The sequence below is a fragment of the Cherax quadricarinatus genome, chromosome 25 (assembly GCF_038502225.1).
Source record: "Cherax quadricarinatus isolate ZL_2023a chromosome 25, ASM3850222v1, whole genome shotgun sequence".
Lineage (NCBI taxonomy): Eukaryota > Metazoa > Arthropoda > Malacostraca > Decapoda > Parastacidae > Cherax > Cherax quadricarinatus.
In genome coordinates, this window is record NC_091316.1 from 29446933 (window position 1) to 29471862 (window position 24930).

Genomic DNA, 24930 nt, shown 5'->3' on the forward strand with positions numbered 1-24930 from the left:
CGTTACTAAGATATCGGAACTCTATTCTCAGGTTTGCCAGGCGCCCATATGCTGCAGCAGTTATCTGGTTGATGTGTGCCTCCGGACACGTGTTCGGTGTTATGGTCACCCCAGGATCTTTCTCCTTGAGTGAGGTTTGCAACCTTTGTCCACTTAGCCTATACTCTGTCTGCAGTCTTCTTTGCCCTTCCCCAATCTTCATGACTTTACATTTGGCAGGGTTGAATTCGAGAAGCCAGTTGCTAGACCACGTGTCCAGCCTGTCCAGGTCTCTTTGTAGTCCTACCTGATCCTCATCTGATTTAATCCTTCTCATTAGCTTCACATCATCTGCGAACAGGGACACTTCAGAGACTATCCCTTCCACCATGTCATTCACATATATCAAAAATGGCACTGGTCCTAGGACTGACCCCTGTGGGACTCCGCTCGTCACAGGCGCCCACTGTGATACCTCATCATGTACCATGAACCGTTGTTGCTTCCCTGTCAGGTATTCTCTGATCCATTGCAGTGCCCTTCCTGTTATATGCGCCTGATCCTCCAGCTTCTGCACTAATCTCTTGTGAGGAACTGTGTCGAAGGCCTTCCTGCAGTTGATCCACCCCTCTCTCTCGTGTCTTACTTCTGTTACCATGTCATAAAACTCCAGAAGGTTTGTGACACAGGATTTGCCTTCCATGAATCCATGCTGGTTATTGTTTATAATCTTGTTTCATTCCAGGTGCTCCGCCACTCTCCTCCTGATAATCTTCTCCGTGACTTTGCATACTGTACACGTCAGAGGCACTGGTCTGTAGTTTAGTGCCTCGTTTCTGTCTCCTTTCTTAAAAATGGGGACTACATTTGCCGTCTTCCATACCTCAGGTAGTTGCCCAGTTTCAAGAGATGTATTGAAGATTGTGGTTAGTGGCACGCACAGTGTCTCTGCTCCTTCTATAAGGACCTACGGGGAGATGTTGTCTGGACCCGTCGCCTTTGAGGTATCGAGGTCACTTAGCAGCTTCTGCACCTCCTCCTCAGTTGTTTGTAAGTCATCCAGCACCTGTTGGTATATTCCCTGTTGGTGTTCCCCTCTGTGTTGTCTTCTCAGAGCCATTCTTGTCTCTACTGTAAATACTTCCTTAAATCTCATGTTGAGCTCCTCGCATACCTCGTGATCATTACTTGTGAGTTCCCTACCTTCTTTCCTCAACCTGATCACCTGGTCTTTGACTGTTGTCTTCCTCCTGATGTGGCTGTACAGCAGTTTCGGGTCAGACTTGACTTTCGATGCTATGTTTTTTCATACTGTTGCTGGGCCTCCCTCCTTACCTATTCATACTCGTTTCTGGCTCTTCGGCTAATCTCCTTATTTTCCTGTGTTATTTGCCTTCTGTACTTTTCCATTCTCTATTGAACTTGGTCTTTGCCTCCTTACACCGTCGGGTAAACCAGGGGCTCGTCCTGGTCTTCCCATTATTTCTGTTGCCCTTGGGAACAAACCTTTTCTCTGCCTCCTTACATTTTGTTGTTAAGTATTCCGTCATTTCATTTACCAACTTTCCTACCAGTTCTCTTTCCCAGTGAACCTCTTGCAGGAAGTTCCTCAAACGTATGTAGTCCCCCCGTTTATAGTCTGGCTTTTCTTATTCAACTCCTGTTACCCTCTCCACTTGTAACTCTACTATATTTTCAAAGCACAGAACCGCGTGATCACTAGCTCCTAATTTGAGCATTAAATCGATGTACAGGACAGCTACAGGAACCTCAGATAAGCTATCTAAATTATGTTTGTAATTCTGGCCAGTATTATCATCATAAATTTAGTTAGAGGGAGGTTTTTGAGTATTATACACAGTAATCTCCAGACTAATTGGTGAGTGTTATGATTATAAATTCTCCTTCTGTTATATAAATGTGTATATGTAATCATTTATTAATTTTAATATACAGTCCACAAAAAATTATAATAATTTTACCAGAATTCTTGGTGTGTATGTACATTTCATTTGCAATTAATATAGGTCTAGAGCAACTTGTGGAGAGATAGATGGTAGATATTGAAGGGGGACATTTTTGCGACCTAGGTGTCCTAAAATTCCTACTTGTCTCTGTAACTTTGATAACTAATAATTATCTTTGTTACCATTTACTTGTATGTATGTAATGAGATTCATCCAGGTAAATATAATTTTCCATAGAAAATTTTATTTCCAGTTTTTTAAAAACTACAGTACGAAAAATCGATACAGATTGTTGAGTGACTTCAAATGTTAAATTTGAAATCAAACTTTTCTTAGATTATTGCATATATTATTTTTTTATTAACTAGCTTAACAGAGCATTGTTTTAAGAAATGACAATGACTTGCAATGAGGGTAAACACACATGTGAACCTCCAATACGAGAATTCGTCCCCCAGAATTTAATTAACTGTAAACGATAGCATTGTCAAGTGCAGTACTGGGGACACAGACACGCGAAGGGATAAACAATTTGCCAACTTCTCTTTACGTTTTTTAGAGTATTGACATTTTGCTTCATGCGTTATGGCGCAGATTCACTGACAACATTAACCTTAAAATGCTATTGATACTGCAATTCATAAGTCACAAAACTTGTTTTTAAACAAAAAGCTCATCTCATTCAAAAATACAAGTTTACAGACTCAAATCTCGTGGAACTTAAAATAGCAAAGTCTTTCATAATTCGTACTAAAGAAAATGACACAACGAAGCGGTAACGTTGATTACACAAAAATTATTTAATCATCAAGAAGCCTCACCTCTGTGTATCAAGTTGCTGCTGCTGCTGCTGCTCATATGTAATATGTGTGTCCATATTTTCAACAATAACTCGGATTTATTTAAAGACATGTTTTTTCCGGCCTTTGAATCTCGACGCAAGAATAATTTAAATATTGACACATTTCTTTATAAATTTTCACAACAGCACAAACTGCAGCTGTATTAATTCAGTCATTACCGATGACATTGATGTATCATGCATGATTGATGCATAATATAAATACCGGCATGTAGCCTTAATGAAATATATATTTTTTTATTATATTCCATACGTTTCTTATATGAGAAGACTAGTTTATCAATGTACCCATTTTTTTTTCTTAAAAAGTGTTTTAATCAATTCTGAAAATGCTAAATATCCTTCACTAGAAAAAAGTTTCACTTCCTATGCCTCTTCCTTCTTCAACTTACTTGACTGCAGTATATAACATACTAGTCCGCGCATATGCTGTTCTTTTCTCAAGACAGATGAACTGAGCGCATCGACTCCAGGCTGAGGGACTGTTTACCTCAAACTCTTACTTATCTTTTACCATTCTTCTCTGTGTTGGACTGAAGAAACCATTGACAGGCAAAACTTTTCCACTGTGAAGGAAAAGTTAAACAGATAGGAGTAGTAAGGCTGAGTAAGCCTTCACAAGTGGCGACCTTGCCAGGATTTCTCGACTGAATCAAGATTCAACTACATCTCGAATCTACCATTGGACATTCAACGCTGCATACCACAGACGGTTACCACCAGCCCTGAGTAGTCATTCTCTATGGTAGGACTACAGTACAGGTATTTAAAAGATTTGGTGATTGTTATAGTCTTAATTTATTGTAAGTCAAGTCAAGGCAGGATATACTAGTTAATTCTGTCATCTTTGTTTATGTGAGCTTGAAACGATTTGGAGGAATAGACTCTAGGGACCCGAGATTTTCCAGTGACAAGTTGTTTCATTGAGCTCTATTTATTATATCAAGGAAACTGTTGTAGGACACTCTTGATTTGTTAGTGAGAAGATTGGATGGTCAAGGGACCCCATTCTACTTACTGTTTGGTCGGAACCGGCATAGAACCCTCCGTTTTCTTTCACACATACTGTTTAATCGAAGCAGGGATCGAACCCTCAGGTTTATTTACAGTTTGAGCAGAGCAGGAATTGAACCCTCCATTTTCTTTGATATATCCGTTTCATTTTCCCCTGGTAGTTTAAGTTGTTCTTGCAAGTATGGAGGAATACCAGTTTTGGATGAACACTGGGAGTAAGTTAGGAATAATGGGGAAAAATCTAGAAGCTTTCATTAGCACCAAGATCCAGGAAAGAGAAAGAAAGGAGAAAGAAAACCTTGAGAGAGAGGAGAAAAAGGAGAGAGAGAGAATTGAGAGAGAGGAGAAAAGGGAGAGAGAGGGAGAATCGAGAGAGAGGAGAAAAAGGAGAGAGAGAGAGAGAGAATCGAGAGATATGAGAAAAAGGAGAGAGAGAGAATTGAAAGAGAAAATCAAGAAAGACAGAAAGAGAAAGAGAGGAGAAGAAGGAGCGTGATAGACTTGATCGTGGGGAGAGAGCTAAAGTATGAGAGGAACACACTAAAATACGTGAGGAACAAGTTAAATTAAGAGGCTTGAGGAAAGAGCTAGAGAACGTGAGGAAAAAGTTAGAGAGAATGAGTTGCGAGAGAGACAGGTAGAGAAAGCATGCCTTGAGTTAGAAAATAAAAAGTAAACTTTTACACAACAACAATTAGAGGAAGGAGTAATTGAACATCATGCAGCTAGTGCACATATTGCAACACCTAATTTACCTCCCTTCACAGAGGGTGAAGACATAACTTCATACATAATTAGGTTTGAAAATACCGCTACCCTCTGTGAATGGCCAGCTGACACCTGGGCTACCAAGTTAGGTATGTTATTTTCCGGTACTGCTTTGAATATCTATGCAGCTTTGTCACAGTATATATGTAATTACAACCTACTTAAGAAGGTAATCCTTAAAGCATACCAAAAAACCACAAATTCTTATAAGAAAGATTTCAGGTATGCCACCTTACAGCATGGCCAAAACTTTCAGCAGTTACAGGTAACACTCTTTCGTTTGTTCGACTTTTAGATAGAGAGTTCAGGAGTTGATTACAGTTATGAATCTCTTAGAGACTTCATGGTTGCTGACCAGTTCCTGACAGCTCTTCCCCACCAGATACGAACATTCATTATAGAACGTAACCTGATTAAAGCTGAGGAAGTTGCTGAGACCGCTGACTTATATGCTGAGGCTCACAATTCCTATAAAGACCTAAAGGGATCGAGCCCTAAGGGCAAGGGTTCACCAGAAATCAAAACCTCTAGTAGAAAGTAAACTGACGTCTTTTATTCCGGTTTGTCATTTATGTGGTGTTAAGGGACATAAACGTACCGATTTTCCTTCTAAGAAGGTGCAAAAAGTTGGAAGATATTTTAAAGACTGTAATGATCAAGCACCCTTCTCTTCAGGAACAGTTAATGGACTTAATGTATCTACCATTTTACGAGACACTGGATGCACATGTATAGTCATTTCTGATAAGCTGTTCCCTAACCTTAAAGAAACTCATTCCTCTGCTATCCTTTCAGACTACTTGGGCCGTACAGACACTTTTCCTACCATCCGCTGTTACATTAGGTCTAAATGGTTCACAGGTTGGTCTGAAGCCATACTAGCTCCTATCACTTCTTGCTCCTTACTAATAGGTAATGTAAAAGGTTCCATTCTTCCTTCTGAGGTTGACCTTTCATCACCAAAGATGGACATAAGTTTTTCAGCTCCTCTTCCTGTAAAGTCAGAAAATCCCCTCGACAGTCTGATGAGGCAATGTCTCGTGATATTCATGTGGGGTTAGAAACCACTGATACTACTCTCGAAAGCGAGGTAATAGGATCACCGGTTCACTTGTTAGATGAAAGTGAGGATATCGCCTCCGATACTATAAATGTCTTGACTAGGGCTCAGACCAAAGCCCAGGCTTCTCCTACTGTCCATCCTTTGATTTTCCCTGACGTTAAGCCTTTAGATATATCGAAGGACTCCTTTGTCAATTTACAATGTAATTGCCCTTCTCTTCAGAACTGCCATAATGCAGCTAGACAAAAGCAAGTTATCCAAAGGAAAAACTTTTCATATAAATTTGAATATATTAGAGGTATCTTGTATAAATCAGTATTCAAATTGAATTCAGAGACAGATTCTGCCATCTTAATTGTTCCAAGTCAATGCAGAGAGACCTGCCAGTGGCCGGATATTTCTCACATCGTTAAACCTTAAATAAAATTAGGGAAACCTATTTTTGGCCAAAAATGTCCTCAGATATCACTACATATTATAGATCGTGTAAAGTTTGCCAACTGTCATCCTCCCGAGGTACCCGGCGAGCACCTATGGTCAAAATGCCAATCTTTACGGTACCGTTTGAAAGAGTAGCTATTGACATCGTTGGTCCTTTATCACCACTTTCATCTGGGGGACACAGATATATTTTAACATTAGTTAATTATGCTTCGAGTTTCCCTGAAGCCGTACCCTTAAAGCCCATAACTACTACAGAGGTGACTGAAGCCCTTTTGTCCATCTTCTCCAGAGTTGGCATCCCTAGAGAAATTTTGTTTTACTGTGGGACACAATTCACATCTGAATTAATGCAACATTTCCACCAACTTCTGGGAGTGAAGCCTCTCTTCACAACACCCTATCATCCCAGCTGTAATGGGAGGATTGAGCGCCAGCATTCAATTCTCAAGTCCATTTTAAGGAAACTTTGCTCCCTTAAGCCTAAGGAGTGGCATCGTTACCTACCCTGTGCTTTGTTTGCCATGAGGGAAGTTCCCAGTGACTCTTTGGGGTTTTAACCTTTTGAACTTCTCTATGGTAGACAGACGAGAGGTCCATTGTCCATCCTTCATGACTTATGAACTAATGAGGAGGTGAATGCTGAGGTTCAGTCTTCTTATCAGTTTCTCCATGACCTTAGATCCAAACTTGAGGAGACCTCTGTCATAGTTTCGAAAAACTTAAGCTTATCAATGGACCAGTACAAAACCTATTTTGACATTAAAAGTCAGAGAAGTTTTAAAGTAGGGGTTGAAGTTCTGGTACTTTTGCCAATAAAGTCAATAAATTATTAGTGGCATGGAAAGGTTCGTATAAGGTATTGAAAATTTGTGGGAAGGTTGATTACCTCATAGAAGTCAAGGGGAAACCTAAGCTTTATCTTATCAACATTCTTAAGAAATATTACCGAAGAAATTCGGTTAACTGCCTGAATGACTTTGATTTAGTTCTTCCACACAAACTTGATAAGACAACTGAGAAGTGTAAGGTGTGCGTAATTGACACTTCTAACATAGACTGTGACAAAGAACTACATGACTTGGTGACTCTTGACCACTCAGGTGCGACAAACATTAATATCAATGAGTCTTTGGATGATCATAAGAAACATGAACTACTTCAATGTGTGGATAAATTCTCAGATGTTTTTACGGATATTCCAGGTGTCACCTCCACGGTAGTCCATAAGATTGACTTAGTCACAGACAATCCTTTCAAACGGAAATTATATCCAGTTCCAGTTCACCTTAGGGATACATTTGACCGAGAGGTAGACAGATTATTAAAGCTAAAGATCATTGAACCTTCAGTATCTGCATATTGCTCATCAGTAGTCATGGTTAAGAAGGAAGACAATTCTTATAGACTTGATGTTGACTTCAGAGGACTTAATGCTATAACTCGGTGGGATGCTGAGCCTATGCCCTTAATAGATAGCGATCTACATAAATTTTATGACTCTTCCTTCTTTTCTGAGATTGATATTGTGCAGGCATATCATCAAGTAATGTTAGATCCTTCTTCTAAGCAGTACACCTCTTTTCCTACCCACCAAGGACTGATGCAATATAGAACTATGCCCATCGGTTTGATAACTGCATGTGCTACCTACGTGAGACTGATGAGAAAGGTCTTGGGTAATATGCCAAATGTTTCAGTTTATTTTGATAACATTTACGTAATGACATCCACGTGAGGCAAGCATATCCAAACATTAACATCAGTTTTGCATAGGTTACGCTCACATGGCCTCACTGCCAAACCGAAGAAATGCTTCCTTGGGTATAACAAGATTAAATATCTCAGACTGATTCTTTTTAATAACTCGCAGCCTCTCCCCAGTACGATCAAAGCTTTATTAGAGTTTAAATTCCCCAAAACCAAGAAGCTCATGAGTAGCTTTCTTGGTTCTGTAAATTTTTATGCATCATTTATCCCCAACATTACCGATCTTTCAGGCATCTTATCCAACTACCTTAAGAAGTCTGTGAATGAACCTCTTGAACTTTCCGACGTAGCTCGAGAAAAGTTTAATGAGATTAAGAACATCTCGAAAAACCCTCTACTTAAGATTCCAGATATTAATAAGCCGTTTTGTTTTAGAACTGATGCCTTCAATACCTGCCTAGGTGCAGTGTTACTACAGTATCATGACGGTACACCCTTTCCTGTATGCTTCCTAAACCGGAAACTTCTTCCTGCAGAAACGAGATACTCCACCATAGAAAAGGAATGTTTGGCCCTTGTGTGGGGTATCTCCAAATTTAAATTTTATTTACTGGGAAAAGAATTCATTTTGGAGACGGATCACAAACCTTTGATATACCTAGAATTTTTTTTATATATTTTATATAAAACTCAGGTACAAATTATATATAGGTACATAAATTAATATGTAACAAGATACAGGCGGTGAGCAATAATCAACTGTGGCTACACAAACTACTGAAATGAGCCCATATATAATGACATCAGAACTGACTTCACTCAAATCGAACACTGCTTCTATGTACTATGCCTCACATGAACAGATGGACGTATAAAAACGATAGATACTTACTCAGTAATGCTTACACCTCCCCGCCCCCGTGAAAACATTCCACTTTCACATTACTATACACAGTGACAAATCTAATTATACTTAAACATTTATAAAAACATTAAAAACTTCAATGACAAAATATATAAACACAATCCAGCCAGTAAACGGTTGACACTATAAATACAAGTAAAGTTTGAACATAATGGCTCTACTCCTACCAAAGAAAACAATCCACACCCTAACCTTCATATACCTAATGGTAATAATCAATATCTTTCATGGTGATGGAGTTTTTTTTTTTATATACATGTTATTAAATCCTTCATACAGACATTGTACATAAACAGGTACATATATAACAAAGAAACCAAACACGAACTATAAGTAATGGTTCCAGTACTCGATCTACTGGGTTACTACAATGAGACATCATGACAGTACAACGCTATAACTTACATAACCAACACTCACCCACACCTGTGAGTAATTATAATATTGATACAAAACAAAATTACAGTACTCCCTCAAAAAGTATACTTTCACTATTACCTGATTATACAAATAAACGTCGTTCTTCTGACCTTTAATATATACACGACACACCAACACACACCTCACGATTATGACATTGACCCCTCTTACATGGAATATTATACAACATACTAAATTATTCTACACATTTGATTACAATGGTAATATGTGTACTGACTCGTTGCTATTACATCCTATTCAACACCATTCACAACTCGCTACTGATATTCATATCACCCAATATAGGCGTTCTTCGTATGGAATCTAGACAATTCCGTGCGCACACCGACCACCCTGCCTGGTGAAGTGTGCACCCTGTTATCTCCCATACACCTAAAAGTAACAGACACTAATTCAACGGTCAAATACAATTGGCACCTCTTTACACATTCAATGTAGAATAAAAACACCTAAAATTCACTACCTACATGACACAATAATGTTAACTACTAAGTACAGCTAAAACATATACACATCAGCAGGCATTACACTTGCAATATATATTATGCTAATATTCACATTACAGACATTTGTAATAATTGTACACTAAATCCTAAAACAATTTTCTGAAGATCAGCTTATATTTAGTCCAATTTTCACAATGGATAAAAATTATGAACAAATGATACTCTGTGCCTTAATGCATATTTGGTAAGCATCTTATGATAAATATGCTACACCACGTCACCCACTATATTCACTTGTTCAAACATGCCCTCGCACACACATGTGTACATTTATACATACATCTATGTATATTTCTGTACAGATGCACACATATATACATACACACTCACGCACCTACATATTTATGTAAACATACGTTTCCGTCACTGTCCCTATCATAGCCATGGAAAAATACCTTAAAATAAACCAATGGTGTCATACAAACAGTGAAATGCGCTTCTCCTCACGCACGCTTCCTTCTTATTACTCAATATTCATACGTACCTCACCTACATGCTTACCCACTCACGCCCACACGCCCCTGAAAGGGAGGCTAGCCCGTTGCTTCCCATTGACCTACAAATTCCATAAGTCACGCAGCCAAAAATTCCTATAACCCTCTGTAAATTCAGTGTTCCATTTCCTACCATATACTTCCCTATTGCGGCACTTAGAACTGTAAAATGTCGCTGCCAGCACCTTTATTCTTTCACCCTCTCCTACATCTATCATTGCCCATGATGTGAACACTAAATCAGTTACCAGATATGCCACTGTGTTTTTAACCTGCGCTTCCACCCCATCAATGTCTAAACTTAACACTCGCAATACCTGCAACCCACCCTCTCCCATAAATCGAATTACCCTTCCAAAGCATTCCCTGACCCTCCCTATGCATTCACAAAAATATACAACATGAAAAATGGTTTCTAGTTCACCACACGCTCGACACTCCCCACCTTCCCTGAGATTTCGATTAAATAAGACGATCCCAGACGGCAGAATCCCGTGTAAAAAGCGATACATCACCTCTCGTACACACGGACTAATGCACAACTTCCGGAGACGTTCCCATATGTCGCACCAGGCATACATCGGGTATGCTCCTTCCACAGGAGCCACCTCCAACCCCCCCCCCACTCTCTCGATTACACGCAGCTTGATTCGAGCTGGATCCCTCGCCACCATCAAAACTCTCAACATCGCCTCCCCTACTCGTAAATCCTGTCTCGTCCACCAACGTTTTATTTCTGCGTGCACTTTCTCGAAAGCCCCCCTTATTCCCACCCTCCCGCAGAAAACTCCGCTTCATGTAAATACTCATAATCCTACGTTCCAGCGGTATGAACTCCAGCCCTCCTTGGCCAATCGGCAAAGTAATTACTCCTCTGCTTAACCACTCGCAGCCAGATCCCCAAATAAACCGATAAACCCTACGCAACAATTTCGTGACCTCTCGGCGCATTAATGGATACATGACCACCACATGCCATAATTTACTATATAATAGTACTTTTGTCATGATTGCTCATCCACAGCCCTCACCGAGTTCATCTCACGTGCCACCAACAGATCACAAACATACACAATCCCACTGTGTAAAAATTGAGAGGAAGTATGTGTTAAAAATTCTACACATTTCCTTATCACTGTCAGTGAGCTGACCCGAGGAACTTTTGAGTGGGCCTATCTTGTCCCTGATCTTACTTCTGTATACCTGAAAGAATCCTTTTGGGTTAGTCTTCGATTCTCTTGCAACTTTAACCTCATAATCTCTTTTTGCTTTTTTAATTCCCTTTTTTATTTCTCTCTTTAACTGAATATATCTATTTCTTAATTGCCCCTCTCCTCTTTTGATTTGCCTATATATGCCTCTCTTTTGACCAGTCAGATATTTTAATCTATTGTTCATCCATTTAGGATCATTTTTGTTTGATCTGATTTCCCTATTTGGAACATAATTTGACTGAGCAGCTAGAACTATGCCCTGGAAAGCATCATATCGGCAACCATCACCACCTACCTGACCCTTAGTCAGGTCATTCCAGTTCAGCCCACCTAAGTAATTTTTCAGTCCTATGAAATCAGCCAAGCGAAAGTCAGGGACGGAGACTTGATTGCCATTATTAGGGGAATTCCATGATATATTAAAACTGAGTGATTTGTGATCACTTTCCCCAAGCTCATCATTAACCTCAAGATTATTAATTAGTGTTTCCCTACTGGCAAGAACCAAGTCAAGGAGGTTATTTCCCCTAGTTGGCTCTGTCACAAACTGTTTTAAAAAACAATCCTGGATCGTAACAAGAAAGTCACCTGACTCTAAATTTCCTGTCAAATTGCTCCAGTCAATCTGTCTATAGTTGAAATCTCCCATTAGCACAACATTTTCGTATGTAGATGCCTTACGAATTTCGTCCCATAGAAGTTTACTGCACTCCCTATCAAGATTTGGGGCCCTGTAAATCACACCCAAAATTAGTTTTTCTCGGCCCTCGAGAAGCTGTAACCAAACAGATTCAGTGGCTGACGCTTCTAATTTAATATCTTGTCTAACACAACAATTTAAATTGTCTCTGACATACATCGCTACTCCACCACCTTTCCTGTTGACCCTGTCAGTGTGGAATAATTTATAGCCTTGTATGTGACATTCAGAGGGCATCTCTCTATCTTTCAGATTGAGCCAGGTCTCTGTTATAGCAATAATATCTATGTTTCCTGCACTTGCAATTAATCTTAGCTCATCTATCTTATTTCTTACACTCCTGCTATTAGTATAGTAAACCTTAAGGGAGCTAGTCCCTTGCTGCCCTCTGCTGTCCCCCTTTGTTTGCTGACCTGATCTATTGTCTTTATTGATAACTTCATGCTGAATGCCTTTTATACATTTACTGTTTCCAACCCAAGTGTTGCAACCTGCTTGTTTCCCACACACACCCATACCTCTATCTTCCATCAGTTTAAAATCATAGGCATTTCACCAATGGCCTTCTCAATCGAGTCTGCAAGTGCTACCACCCCAGCCCCAGAGAGATGTACCCCATCCCTTGCATACATATCATGTTTGCCATAAAAGTTGTTCCAGTTGTCAATGAATGGGATTGCAAGTTCCTTGCAGTATCTGTCTAGCCAGCAATTTACACCAATTGCCCTAGACAACCATTCATTTCCTACTCCCCTTCTAGGCAAGATGCTACATATGATTGGGATCCCTCCCTTAGACTTAATGAAATCTATAGCTGACCTGTACTTATCTAGCAGCTCTTCTCTCCTACCCTTCCCAATATCATTTCCACAAGCACTGAGACAGATAATGGGCTTGTTCCCATTACTTGACATGATATTATCCAGCCTGTTGACAATGTCCCCAACACCAGCTCCAGGGAAGCACACTCTATCTCTCATCTTCTTATTCCTATTACAAAAAGCATGGTCAATATATCTTACCTGAGAGTCACCAGCCACAAGAATGCACTTACCTCCATTAGCAGGGGCAGTAGTACCCTTACCTTCACTGGCCACTGAAGTACATTCATCCTGAAGAACAGAGAAGCGATTTCCTACCTTCAGATCTTCACTCTTAACTTTCCTTACTCTGATGCGCCTTCCATTACTGTGAACCACTCGCCACTTGTAGCAGGTGCTGGACTGCACCTCACTGCTGGTAGCCGTTGCTACCTCCCCAACTACAGCCTCCTCACAGCGAGAGACAAACTGCACCTCACTGCTAGAAGCCTCATTCCCCACAACTCCAGCCACCTCACACTCTCTCCCAGACCCATTGAGGTGGACCTTCAGCCTCCTAATCTCCTCCTGGAGAAGCAAGACCTCCTCCTTCAACTCTCCAACCTCAATTTTTAAAACACTGCAGAAGCAAGCCATGCTTTGTAACCGTCCACACTAATCCCCAAAGCAGCTCAGGGTCTGTGACCTCACGTGACGACTAACCACTGAGTACTGACGACTGACCACTGAGTACTCAACTGACCACTGAGTACTGACTGACCACTGAGTATCATGTATGCCAATGTTTTTGAAATTTTGTAGTTTCCAGTGTTGCGTTCTATAGTGTCGGTGACGGCGATTATTGAGGCTTCTTCAGTCCATCACCCTTAAAGTTTTGAGGTGGTCAGTCCCTCAGTCTGGAGAAGAGCATTGTTCCATGGTATGAAACAATATGGAGATGAAGTGACAGGATGGAGCCTAATATAGCGCCAAGAGGTGAGACGTAGGTCACTAGGAGAGGTAAGAACTCAGATGTTGGGAGGACAGGTCCCTCTCAAATCCAGCCGTTCTCACTAGTAGAGGTTGTCGAAGTTGATTGTAGGTCTGTACCAAGATACCCTTGTGTTGCAGTGTCAGACAGATTGAACAATCTGTTCAATCTGTTCAATCTGTCTGACACTGCAGCACAAGGGTATCTTGGTACAGACCTACAATCAACTTCGACAACCTCTACTAGTGAGAACGGCTGGATTTGAGAGGGACCTGTCCTCCCAACATCTGAGTTCTTACCTCTCCTAGTGACCTACGTCTCACCTCTTGGCGCTATATAAGGCTCCATCCTGTCACTTCATCTCCATATTGTTTCATACCATGGAGCAATGCTCTTCTCCAGACTGAGGGACTGACCACCTCAAAACTTTAAGGGTGATGGACTGATTACATCGTCTTCAAGTATCTTCTGCTTCTATCAACTTTTCTGTACTCGACTGAAGAAGCCTACTGTGTAGGCGAAACGTTTCGAAATAAAGATACCTAACTGTTGCATATGTGTCTTACCTAACAACCTGTCGGTATTTTATACCATTTTAATGTTCAACCTGTCTGACACTGCAACACAAGGGTATCTTGGTACAGACCTACAATCAACTTCGACAACCTCTACTAGTGAGAAAGGCTGGATTTGAGAGGGACTTGTCCTCCCAACATCTGAGTTCTTACCTCTCCTAGTGACCTACGTCTCACCTCTTGGAGCTATATAAGGCTCCATCCTGTCACTTCATCTCCCTATTGTTTCATACCACGGAACAATGCTCTTCTCCAGACTGAGGGACTGACCACCTCAAAACTTTAAGGGTGATGGACTGATTACATCGTCTTCAAGTATCTTCTGCTTCTATCAACTTTCCTGTACTCGACTGAAGAAGCCTACTGTGTAGGCGAAACGTTTCGAAATAAAGATACCTAACTGTTGCATATGTGTCTTACCTAACAACCTGTCGGTATTTTATACCATTTTAATGTTCAATCTGTCTGACACTGCAACACAAGGGTATCTTGGTACAGACCTACAATCAACTTCGACAACCTCTACTAGTGAGAACGGCTGGATTTGAGAGGGACCTGTCCTCCCAACATCTGAGTTCTTACCTCTCCTAGTGACCTACGTCTCACCTCTTGGCGCTATATAAGGCTCCATCCTGTCACTTCATCTCCATATTGTTTCATACCATGGAACAATGCTCTTCTCCAGACTGAGGGACTGACCACCTCAAAACTTTAAGGGTGATGGACTGATTACATCGTCTTCAAGTATCTTCTGCTTCTATCAACTTTTCTGTACTCGACTGAAGAAGCCTACTGTGTAGGCGAAACGTTTCGAAATAAAGATACCTAACTGTTGCATATGTGTCTTACCTAACATTGCTGTCTTGGTTTAAGGTTGCTGCTTACCATAACCCCCAAGTCCTTTTCGCAATCTGTGGCTAAGTTCTACATTATTTAACTTATAAGTGCTAGGGTTATGGACACTCCCGAGCTTCAGAACCTTGCATTTATCTACATTGAACTGCATCTGCCACTTTTCTGACCAAGAGTAGAGTTTGTCTAAATCCTCCTGAAGTTCCCTAACATCTACGTTTGAATCAATTATCCTACCTATCTTCGTGTCATCGGCGAATTTGCTCATATCACTAGTAATTCCTTCATCAAGATCATTGATATATATTATAAACAACAACGGGCCCAAGACTGATCCCTGTGGAACGCCACTTGTTACTGATCCCCACTCGGATTTAACCCCATTTATGGACACTCTCTGCTTCCTGTCTGTGAGCCATGATTCGATCCACGAGAGCACCCTTCCCCCAATGCCATGAGCTGCTACTTTCTTCAACAGTCTTTGGTGCGGAACTCTATCAAATGCCTTACTAAAATCTAAGTAAACAATATCAAATTCTTTATCGTGGTCAACAGCCTCAAAAGCTTTACTGAAGAAAGTTAATAAATTAGTTAGACAAGACCGGCCTCTTGTGAATCCATGCTGAGTATCATTAATCAAGCTATGCTTATCGAGATGGCTTCTTATAATCTCAGCTATAATTGACTCTAGTAATTTGCCTACAATTGAGGTCAGGCTTATTGGGCGGTAATTTGACGGTAACCACTTGTACCCTGTTTTAAAAATAGGAATTACATTAGCCATCTTCCACATATCAGACACTACACCTGTTTGAAGAGATAAATTAAAAATATTAGTTAATGGTTCACAGACTTCCATTTTGCATTCCTTTAGAACCCTTGAAAAAACCTCATCAGGACCCGGTGACTTATTTTGCTTCAGTCGGTCTATCTGCTTCACAACCATTTCACTAGTGACTGTGATGTTACATAATTTATCTTCTTCTGATCCACTATAAAAATTAATTACCGGAATATTATTAGTGTCTTCCTGTGTAAAAACCGAGAGAAAATAATTATTTAAAATCGAGCACATTTCATTCTCTTTGTCAGTAAGATGCCCATAGTTATTTTTAAGGGGACCTATCTTATCTCTGACTTTTGTTCTATAGACCTGGAAAAAACTTTTTGGGTTAGTTTTAGAATCCCTAGCAACTTTAATTTCATAGTCCCTTTTAGCTTTTCTTATCCCCTTTTTAATGTCCCTCTTAATGTCAATATACTGATTCATAAGATGACCCTCGCCTCTTTTGATACGCCTATAAATTCCTTTCTTATGCCCTAGTAGATATTTCAGCCTATTATTCATCCATTTTGGGTCATTTCTATTTGATCTAATTTCCTTATAAGGGATAAACGTTCTTTGAGCAGCATGTATTGTGTTCAGAAAACTGTCATATTGATAGCTCTCTTCGTTACCCCAGTCAACAGATGATAAGTGTTCTCTAAGCCCATCGTAATCTGCTAAGCGAAAATCTGGGACTGTTACTGAGTTATCCCTACTATCATACTTCCATTCAATTCTAAATGTAATTGATTTGTGGTCGCTAGCACCCAGTTCCTCTGAAACTTCTAAATTATTAACAAGGGATTCATTGTTTGCCAGAACTAAGTCAAGCAGGTTATTACCCCTTGTAGGTTCTGTCACAAACTGCTTCAAAAAACAATCCTGAACTACTTCTAAGAAATCGTATGATTCTAAATTCCCAGTCAAGAAATTCCAATCAATATGACTAAAGTTAAAGTCTCCTAGAATTACTACATTATCGTGCCTTGTGGCCCTAACAATTTCCTCCCATAGTAGTCTCCCCTGGTCCCTATCTAAATTTGGGGGACGGTATATCACACCTAAAATTAATTTTTCATGCCCCTCTGAAAATTCTATCCAAACAGACTCTGTATGTGTTACTTCAGACTTAATACCCGTTTTTATGCAACAGTTCAAGCGATCTCGGACATACAATGCCACCCCACCCCCCTTCCCGATACTTCTATCTACTTGGAACAATTTAAAACCCTGAATGTGACATTCTGCAGGCATGTCCCGACTTTTTGAATTAAACCACGTCTCAGTAATGGCAAATACATCTATGTTACCTGCACTAGCAACTAGTCTCAACTCGTCCATCTTATTCCTAGCACTGCGACTATTTGTGTAATAAATTTTTAATGACCCTCCTCTCTCTTTACCCTTCCTGCTCCTTTCTGTTATTCCACTAAACCTATTACTGTCCTTGTCAATTAGTGCCACTGGCTTTCCAATATCCACCTCATTTTGCCTATTACTAGTTCTCCTAGTACTCAAGTTACTACCCTGCGACTTCACAGTTTTCCCGCCAAAACCCATACCACTAACTATTCCTAGTTTAAAGACCTAACAGCTCCCTCCACTGCGTTGGCCAGTGCTCCCACCCCACACCTAGATAAGTGAACCCCATCCCTGGCATACATGTCATTTCTGCCATAGAAGAGGTCCCAGTTGTCAATGAATGTTACCGCATTTTCCTTACAGTATTTGTCCAGCCAGCAATTGACACCAATTGCTCTGGACAACCATTCATTTCCAACTCCTCTCCTTGGCAAAATGCCACATATGACAGGTTTCCCACCCTTCCTCCTAATTATCTCTATTGCTGACCTATACCTGCTAATCAGGTCCTCACTCCTACGTCTGCCAACATCGTTGCCTCCAGCACTGAGACAGATAATAGGATTGCTCCCATTACCTCTCATGATGTCATCCAGACGGCTAACAATATCCTTCATCCCAGCCCCAGGAAAACATACTCTCTGCCTCCTACTCCTATCCTTCAAGCAGAATGCCCTATCCATGTACCTAATCTGGCTATCCCCAACAACAACAATGTTTTTACCTTCCTTGGCGTCGTCCGTCGTGATGCTCCGAGTAGTCGACTCACATTCGCCAGGTAGCATTACACCACTTGTAGAATTCGTCAAGACGTTCTCGATGGTCTTCGTTGGGGTTTCTAGGGATGTCTTACTCACGTCTGCCAATGCTTCTTTGGTGCTCGTTGTGGCATTCCCAGTAGAACACTCACATTCGTCAGGTAGCACCGAGAATGAGTTGGAAGTTTCCACGGTAGTCTTCTGGTTTCTCGTTGTTTCTGCCTCTCCAACCGTTTTCTTGATCTTCAGCTTGGTTCCATGTTGCCCGGCCACTGACCAAGCTCCCCTCTTAACCTGGGGACTCACAACAGAAGGATTACTACGAATCCTCTTGTTCTCCTCCGTTAATCGCCGTATCTCCATCTTAGCAACTCTGAGCTCTTCTCTCAGCTGCTGGTAAAGTTGCTCAAGAGAGGGCATCCTGGTACAGATTCACAGAGAGCACACAAACAGGTCTTCACAGAGCTAAGTACACGTCACCACTGAGATGATTTACTGTGTAAGGAACCTCCCGTATGAAGATAGACTTAAAGCCTTAAATCTCCACTCTCTGGAGAGGCGTAGAATGAGGGGAGATATCATTGAAGTGTATAAGTGGATGACGGGCATAAACAAGGGAGACATTAATAAAGTACTGAGGGTGTCGAACCAGGTAAGAACCAGGAATAATGGATTTAAGTTGGATAAATTTAGATTTAGAAAGGACATAGGTAAGTACTGGTTTTCTAACAGAGTTATAGATGCATGGAACAGTCTTTCCAGTGGGGTGATAGAGGCTAGGACCTTGGGTAGCTTTAAGAAGAGACTGGACAAATATATGAGTGGGAGGGGCTGGGTTTGATTTGTCATTGGGTACGGGAGTTATTTCTTGGGTATCTTTAGGTAGCGGTCGTTTTGATAAGGACGTGCCTCACATGGGCCAGTAGGCCTTCTGCAGTGTTCCTACATTCTTATGTTCTTATGTTCTTAAGGTCATTAATGTAAATTATGAACAAGAGAGGGCCTAAAACTGATCCTTGTGGAACGCCACTAGTGACTAATCCCCATTCAGATTTCACTCCATTAATGGTAATTCTCTGCTTTCTATTGGTAAGCCATGCCTCAATCCATGATAGAACTTTACCTCCTATACCATGAGCTGCCACTTTTCTTAAGAGTCTCTTGTGTGGTACTCTATCGAAGGCTTTACTAAAATCCAAATAAACAATATCATATTCCTTATCACTGTCAACTGCCTCAAATGTTCTATTGAAGAACGTCAGTAAGTTTGTCAGGCAGGAACGACTTCTCGTGAATCCATGCTGAGATTCATTTATCAAGTTATGCTCTTCAAGGTGACTTCTGATAATGTCAGCTATAATGGATTCTAATAACTTGCCCACTATAGATGTCAGGCTTATTGGACGGTAATTTGAAGGAGTGGACTTATCCCCTGATTTGAATATAGGAACCACATTAGCCATCTTCCACAACTCTGGCACAACACCGGTAAGGATGGACGCATTGAATACACTCGTTAATGGCTGACTAAGCTCCATCTTGCATTCCTTAAGTATGTAAAGTAAAAGGACACAAGTGCAACTAATGTGACATTTATTGTGGCAACGTTTCGCTCTCCAGGAGCTTTATCAAGCCATTACAAACAATACATGGACACAGAGGGTATATAAAGGCTCAGAGTGAGGTGAATACTAGTGAGGTACCATTTCGATGTTCACTAGTGGTAGTAGTAGTAGTAGTAGTAGTGGAAGTGACAAAAGTATGGACTGATGAAGCAACTGTGTGGCGAAACGTTTCCTCAATAAAGATACCCAAGAGTTGCACATGTGTCTAATTTATCAACATGTCGGTTCTCTGAACCATTCATCTACATCTCTGCTGTCTATTTGTCAGCCATGCCTCTACCCAGGAAAAAAATTCTCCTCCTATTCCGTGTGCCTTAGTTTTAAGGCTTATTGGTCTACAGTTCGATATATATATATATATATATATATATATATATATATATATATATATATATATATATATATATATATATATATATATATATATATATATATATACACATATATATATATATATATATATATAAAGTTTTTCTTCTTCTCTTTTTTAGTAAATGTCTACAGGAGAAGGGGTTACTAGCCCATTGCTCCCGGCATTTTAGTCGCCTCATACGACACGCATGGCTTACGGAGGAAAGATCCTTTTCCACTTCCCCATGGACAATAGAAGAAATAAAGAAGAACAAAAGCTATGTAGAAAAAGGGGAAAAAGCTGAAGGGGGTAGGGGAGTTTCGGTGGGGGGAAATAAATGGGATTAAATCTGGAGTATCTGAGAGAGTTAGAGCAAAGGAAGGGGTAGCAGTAATGTTGAATGATCAGTTATGGAAGGAGAAAAGAGAATATGAATGTGTAAATGCAAGAATTATGTGGATTAAAGTAAAGGTTGGATGCGAGAAGTGGGTCATAATAAGCGTGTATGCACCTGGAGAAGAGAGGAATGCAGAGGAGAGAGAGAGATTTTGGGAGATGTTAAGTGAATGTATAGGAGCCTTTGAACCAAGTGAGAGAGTAATTGTGGTAGGGGACCTGAATGCTAAAGTAGGAGAAACTTTTAGAGAGGGTGTGGTAGGTAAGTTTGGGGTGCCAGGTGTAAATGATAATGGGAGCCCTTTGATTGAACTTTGTATAGAAAGGGGTTTAGTTATAGGTAATACATATTTTAAGAAAAAGAGGATAAATAAGTATACAAGATATGATGTAGGGCGAAATGACAGAAGTTTGTTGGATTATGTATTGGTAGATAAAAGACTGTTGAGTAGACTTCAGGATGAACATGTTTATAAAGGGGCCACAGATATATCAGATCACTTTCTAGTTGTAGCTACACTGAGAGTAAAAGGTAGATGGGATACAAGGAGAATAGAAACATCAGGGAAGAGAGAGGTGAAGGTTTATAAACTAAAAGAGGAGGCAGTTAAGGAAAGATATAAACAACTATTGGAGGATAGATGGGCTAATGAGAGCATAGGAAATGGGGTCGAAGAGGTATGGGGTAGGTTTAAAAATGTAGTGTTAGAGTGTTCAGCAGAAGTTTGTGGTTACAGGAAAGTGGGTGCGGGAGGGAAGAGGAGTGATTGGTGGAATGATGATGTAAAGAGAGTAGTAAGGGAGAAAAAGTTAGCATATGAGAAGTTTTTACAAAGTAGAAGTGATGCAAGGAGGGAAGAGTATATGGAGAAAAAGAGAGAGGTTAAGAGAGTGGTGAAGCAATGTAAAAAGAGAGCAAATGAGAGAGTGGGTGAGATGTTATCAACAAATTTTGTTGAAAATAAGAAAAAGTTTTGGAGTGAGATTAACAAGTTAAGGAAGCCTAGAGAACAAATGGATTTGTCAGTTAAAAATAGGAGAGGAGAGTTATTAAATGGAGAGTTAGAGGTATTGGGAAGATGGAGGGAATATTTTGAGGAATTGTTAAATGTTGATGAAGATAGGGAAGCTGTGATTTCGTGTATAGGGCAAGGAGGAATAACATCTTGTAGAAGTGAGGAAGAGCCAGTTGTGAGTGTGGGGGAAGTTCGTGAGGCAGTAGGTAAAATGAAAGGGGGTAAGGCAGCCGGGATTGATGAGATAAAGATAGAAATGTTAAAAGCAGGTGGGGATATAGTTTTGGAGTGGTTGGTGCAATTATTTAATAAATGTATGGAAGAGGGTAAGGTACCTAGGGATTGGCAGAGAGCATGCATAGTTCCTTTGTATAAAGGCAAAGGAGACAAAAGAGAGTGCAAAAATTATAGGGGGATAAGTCTGTTGAGTATACCTGGTAAAGTGTATGGTAGAGTTATTATTGAAAGAATTAAAAGTAAGACTGAGAATAGGATAGCAGATGAACAAGGAGGCTTTAGGAAAGGTAGGGGGTGTGTGGACCAAGTGTTTATAGTGAAACATATAAGTGAACAGTATTTACATAAGGCTAAAGAGGTCTTTGTGGCATTTATGGATTTGGAAAAGGCGTATGACAGGGTGGATAGGGGGGCAATGTGGCAGATGTTGCAGGTGTATGGTGTAGGAGGTAGGTTACCGAAAGCAGTGAAGAGTTTTTACGAGGATAGTGAGGCTCAAGTTAGAGTACATAGGAAAGAGGGAAATTATTTCCCAGTAAAAGTAGGCCTTAGACAAGGATGTGTGATGTCACCGTGGTTGTTTAATATATTTATAGATGGGGTTGTAAGAGAAGTAAATGCGAGGGTCTTGACAAGAGGCGTGGAGTTAAAAGATAAAGAATCACACATAAAATGGGAGTTGTCACAGCTGCTCTTTGCTGATGACACTGTGCTCTTGGGAGATTCTGAAGAGAAGTTGCAGAGATTGGTGGATGAATTTGGTAGGGTGTGCAAAAGAAGAAAATTAAAAGTGAATACAGGAAAGAGTAAGGTTATGAGGATAACACAAATATTAGGTGATGAAAGACTGGATATCAGATTGGAGGGAGAGAGTATGGAGGAGGTGAATGTATTCAGATATTTGGGAGTGGACGTGTCAGCGGATGGGTCTATGAAGGATGAGGTGAATCATAGAATTGATGAGGGGAAAAGGGTGAGTGGTGCACTTAGGAGTCTGTGTAGACAAAGAACTTTGTCCTTGGAGGCAAAGAGGGGAATGTATAAGAGTATAGTTTTACCAACACTCTTATATGGGTGTGAAGCATGGGTGATGAATGTTGCAGCGAGGAGAAGGCTGGAGGCAGTGGAGATGTCATGTCTGAGGGCAATGTGTGGTGTGAATATAATGCAGAGAATTCGTAGTCTGGAAGTTAGGAGGAGGTGCGGGATTACCAATACTGTTGTCCAGAGGGATGAGGAAGGGTTGTTGAGGTGGTTCGGACATGTAGAGAGAATGGAGCGAAACAGAATGACTTCAAGAGTGTATCAGTCTGTAGTGGAAGGAAGGCGGGGTAGGGGTCGGCCTAGGAAATTTTGGAGGGAGGGGGTAAAGGAGGTTTTGTGTGCGAGGGGCTTGGACTTCCAGCAGGCGTGCGTGAGCGTGTTTGATAGGAGTGAATGGAGATGAATGGTTTTTAATACTTGACGTACTGCTGGAATGTGAGCAAAGTAACATTTATGAAGGGGTTCAGGGAAACCGGCAGGCCGGACTTGAGTTCTGGAGATGGGAAGTACAGTGCCTGCACTCTGAAGGAGGGGTGTTAATGTTGCAGTTTAAAAACTGTAGTGTAAAGCACCCTTCTGGCAAGACAGTGATGGAGTGAATGATGGTGAAAGTTTTTCTTTTTCGGGCCACCCTGCCTTGATGGGAATCGGCCAGTGTGATAATAAAGATCAGTGTTTGTGTATATTTCGCATGCTCTCGCGAATTCCTTGCATATATATATATATATATATATATATATATATATATATATATATATATATATATATATATATATATATATATATATATATATATATATATATATATATATGTCGTGCCGAATAGGCAGAACTTGCCATCTTGGCTTAAATAGCAACGCTCATCTTGCCATATAGGACAAGTGAAAATTTGTGTATGCAATAATTTCGCCAAAATCATTCTGAACCTAACGAAAAAAAATATATTTCACTGTGTTTGTTTAGTATTAAATTACTGTAACCAAATCTAAAATATATTTAGTTGGGTTTGGCTAAAATAAATTGTTCTTGTTATAATAAGGTTAGGTAAGTTTTCTAAGTTCCTTTCGGTGCAAAATTATAAATTTTTACATCAACATTAATGAAAAATATACATCTTTAAACGTTTAAGAGAAATTTTTAGAAAGGACTTAATTTTAAATGAGTTCTTGCTAATTTACCAGTTTTACATATTCGGCACGACATATATATATATATATATATATATATATATATATATATATATATATATATATATATATATATATATATATATATATATATATACATATATATATATATATATATATATATATATATATATATATATATATATATATATATATATATATATATATATATATATATATATATATATATATATATATTTATATATATGTCGTGCCGAATGTGTAAAACTGACCAATTAGCAAGAACTCATTTAAAATTAAGTCCTTTCTAAAATTTTCTCTTATATGTTTAAAGGTATATTTTTTTCATTAATGTTTATGTAAAAATTTATAATTTTGCAGCAAAAGGAACTTAGAAAACTTACCTAACCTTATTATAACAAGAACAATTTATTTTAGCCTAACCCAACTAAATATATTTTAGATTTGTTTACAATAATTTAATACTAAACGAACACAGTGAAATATATTTTTTTCGTTAGGTTCAGAATGATTTTGGCGAAATTATTGCATACACAAATTTTCACTTGTCCTATATGGCAAGATGAGCGTTGCTATTTAAGCCAAGATCGCAAGTTCTGCCTATTCGGCACGACATATATATATATATTATATATTTTCTCCACTCGCCCATCAAGTGTTTTCACTCTTCTGATGGTAATTTTGCTTCTTTCCTTATTTACGACACATGACAGTAGTACCACTTCCTGGAGGACCACTGACATGCCAACCCCACACTGACGCTTTTATTTTGTTTTAACTTCTCTTTGCTTGTTTGTTATCTTCTCCCACTTGCTGTATGCTACCTCACAGTTCACTCACTAA